Source organism: Salvelinus sp. IW2-2015, unplaced genomic scaffold, assembly GCF_002910315.2.
Source record: "Salvelinus sp. IW2-2015 unplaced genomic scaffold, ASM291031v2 Un_scaffold1296, whole genome shotgun sequence".
Lineage (NCBI taxonomy): Eukaryota > Metazoa > Chordata > Actinopteri > Salmoniformes > Salmonidae > Salvelinus > Salvelinus sp. IW2-2015.
The window spans coordinates 3,311-7,441 of record NW_019942824.1 but is presented as its reverse complement, the minus strand read 5'-3'; the positions used below and the strand labels follow the sequence as shown (position 1 = coordinate 7,441).

The 4,131-nt window shown below is 47.7% G+C and overlaps 1 protein-coding gene across 1 annotated transcript in view; it reads right to left on the bottom strand.

The window, feature by feature from the left end:
• LOC112070336 (A disintegrin and metalloproteinase with thrombospondin motifs 19-like) overlaps positions 1 to 4,131 on the bottom strand; it is a 32,146-nt gene that overhangs the window by 27,867 nt on the left and 148 nt on the right. The window lies entirely within an intron of this gene.

Here is a 4,131-nt window from a genome sequence, read left to right as displayed (position 1 = left end):
CACAACAACACAGCACCAACCACACACACACACACACACACACACACACACACACACACACACACACACACACACACACACACACACACACACACACACACACACAACACCACACACACACACACACAGTACGCACACACAGTACACACACACACACAGTACACACAAACATATACACAGTACGCACACAACTCAATAACAATAAACATACACATACACATACCCAGACAGACAGACAGACAGACAGACAGACAGACAGAAGACAGACAGACAGACAGACAGGACAGACAGACAGACCAGACAGACAGACAGACACCATATATCACAAAAACATCTCTCCCCACAACAACCTTCTGCTTTGTGTAAACAATGTGGCCCACCAGACCTCATTCCCATTCAACAAGAGGAAACCAAGCCAAGGGCAGGAACGTGAACGGTGATGTAATGTGTGTGGTGTATTGTGTTGTGTGCCGTGCGTGCGTGTGTGTGCAGATATGTTGTGTGTTGCGGGGGGGATCTCATCTCATAGATGTTAATGAACGCCCTTATAAACAGAACAACCAGGCCCCAAGACGACAGCCCTAGAGAATGCTAGCCAGGCTGTATCTGACATAAATCTGGCCCCATCTGGGTGACAGATGTGCAGGCAGAGGCACAGGGAGAGTCTGGTTCTCACTGTGAGAGATGGTGATGGTGGGTGGAGTATGCTCCCTCAAGACTCCCCTCGGTGACTGCGATCAGAGGTAGAGCAGCCGGAGAGGAACAGGGTCCAGCTGGAAGTTCTGCTCGAGCCAAACAGGAACATGAGTGCCTTGATTGACCTATCACGTCCCTCTCTCCCTCATACCCCCCAACATCCCCATCTGACACAGCTCCAGATCCACGCGTCCAAGTGGACGGTTGCCATTATACATTGGATCTGGCGCGGTTTGGTGTGTTTTTTGTGTGTTGAGCTGACTGGTGTAGGATCGTGTGGTAGAATTGTGTTGAAGTGGGGTCGCTCGGGCGCGTGGTGTGATGGGTAGTGGCGCCACGGCCTGGCTACGGGCCTGCTGCCTAGAGATGTGGGTGTGGGGTGTGTGTGTGAATGTGGATCGTGTCGATGTGTGTGTGTTGAGTGCTCGTCGTCGTTTCACGCCTCTTTCTCGGACACGGATTTATATGTGATTGAGGAAAGAGAATAACAACACTACACAACATCTAGCACCAGAGAGCTACACAGCACACACACTCGTATCACACTGAGGACAAAATAGCGACTTAACACACACACACACCACACACACCACACACCAACGCCAGCACACAACACACACACACAACACACACACAACAGTACGCCACACACAGAACACCACAACACCACAGTACACACAAAACATATAGCACAAGTACGCACAACCTCATAGAACATAAACATACACACTACATCATTACCAACAGACAGACAGGACAGGGACAGACAGGACAGACAGAGACAGACAGACAGACAGACAGACAGACAGACAGACACCATATATCACAAAAACATCTCTCCCCACAACAACCTTCTGCTTTGTGTAAACAATGTGGCCACCAGACCTCATTCCCATTCAACAGAGAAACATAAGCCAAGGAGCAGGAACGTGAACGGTGAGTGTATGTGTGTGTGTGTTTGTGTGTGTGTGTGTGCGTGCGTGCGTGTGTGTGCATGTATATGTGTGTGTGTGCGGGGGGGATCTCATCTCAGTGTTAATGACGCCCCATAAACAGACAACCAGGCCCAAGCACAGCCCTAGAGGAAGGCTACCAGGCTGGTTCTGACGTAATCTGGCCCCATCTGGGTGACAGATGTGCAGGCAGAGGCACCAGGGAGAGTCTGGTTCTACTGGTGGATGATGGTGATGGTGGGGTGGATATGCTCCATCCAAGCCTCCCCTCGGTGACTGCGATCAGGGTAGAGCAGCCGGAGAGGACAGGGTCCAGCTGGAAGTCTGCTCGGGCCAAACAGGAACATGACGTGGCCTTGTTGACCTATCACGCTCCCTCTCTCCTCCTCCCCCCCCACATCCCCATCTGACATCAGATCCACAGATCCAGTGGTCTGTTCTGCCATTATCTGATCGCCGGGTTTTTTGTTGTTGTTGAGCACGGCAGGACTGTAAATGTTATTTATCCGCGGCTCGGGGTGATGAAAGCTCACAGCTTGCTGCTTACTGCTCGGCTGCAGATGAAGTGTAATACCCCAGATACATATGACAGATAAGAGAGAGAAACTAATGATTTCCAGGGGATGCATTGTGGTGGAATGTAAATGTCAGCAGCGAGTGTGGACTAGCCTTGGACTAGCCTTGGACTAGCATTAGACTCGCATTGGACTAGCCTTAGACTAGCCTTGGACTAGCATTGAACTAGCCTTGGACTAGCCTTGGACTAGCATTAGACTAGCATTGGACTAGCCTTGGACTAGCCTTGGACTAGCCTTGGACTAAGCTTGGACTAGCCTTGGACTTGCCTTGGACTAGCCTTGGACTAGCATTAGACTAGCATTAGACTAGCATTAGACTAGCATTGGACTTGCCTTGGACTAGCCTTGGACTAGCCTTGGACTAGCCTTGGACTAGCCTTGGACTAGCATTAGACTAGCCTTGGACTTGCCTTGGACTAGCATTGGACTAGCCTTTGACTAGCCTTGCAGGAAGATAAGGGAAAGTTCTGTACTGGTATAGGCCCGGGGAAGAAGGGCTGCGATACACGTTTATAATCAAGGCAAAACAACTTTGTGGGCTTCATGTAAATGTTTGTACTGGCTTCTGTCAACAAATGTGACTTGGTGTATCACCTCAATCCAATATGCAATGGACGATCTAAGGCTCGTCTTACGTCAGCATTAAAGAGGCAATCTGGGATCTAAACAGCGAGAAATCGCCCACCCCATCATTGAAAAACAGCTGGGAGTAAGACAAGTAAAACATTGGCGTAAAACAAGCTTATATTTAGGATTCTGATGGAGTAGCGAAATGAGCTAAGCTCATTTTAAATTTTTTATTTGTCATATTCTTCAAGAATCAATGGCTATASATAATTAATTTAAAAGTTTTTWAAAAAGTATGTACCAATCTCAYATTCCCCCTTTAACGACGGAGTTTGCAGCACTTCAGAGTATATCATGGAACACTTCTATAAATGTGTTAAGAAGTTGCCACAGAAGGTCCTTCAACTAAAGTGGAACAACCATTTCCAGGAACTACCAGAACTTGCTGGATGAAGACTGTTAGTATGAGAAGAACACATGATCAACTGTCATTGTTAACAAGCATCCCAGACTTTGGCATGGCGAAGTGAAGTTTGATTTCTCTTTGAGCTACATGTGCAATATGACTCAATAGTAACATAATTCTTCTATAAGAATTAAAAAGTCTGTTCTCAATGAATGTTGCTATTACACTATTCCCCCCCCCCCATCATTTTTTTTGGTAAAATGTTTAGTCATTTAAGCAGACACTCTTATCCAGAGTGAGTGCATAGATGTTCATACTAGTCCCTCCATGGGAATTGAACCCACAACCCTGACATTGCAAGTGCCATGTTCTACCAACTGAGCCACACGGGACCACAAACTATCAGACTATCTGCCAGTTATAACAAAGCCTGAGAGGGAAGGGAGAAGAAGGAACATCCATATTGTACCAGCACTTATCTCTACCATTGTCTGGCAGGGCTGATCGTTTACCGTTGTCTGCCAGGCTGATCATTTACTAGTGCTGGCAGGGCTGATATTTACCTTGTCTGGCAGGGCTGATATTTTATTGTCTGGCAAGGCTATCTTTACCTAGTCTGGCAGGGCTGATATTTACCTTGTCTGGCAGGGCTGATATTACCTTGTCTGGGCAGAGGCTGATCTTACCTTGTCTGCCAGGGTTGCATCTTTACCTTGTTGGTAGGGTTGATCTTTAATCCTTGTCTGGCAGGGCTGATAGTTACCTTGTCTGGCAGGCTGATCTTTGACCTAGTCTGCGGCAGGGCTGATCTTTACCCGTGTCGTGGCCAGGGTTGATATTTACCGTTGTCTGCCAGGATTGCTTTAGATCTGGTCGTATTGACCTTGGTCTGGCAGGGTGATATTTACGTTCTTGTCTGGCAGGCTTGATC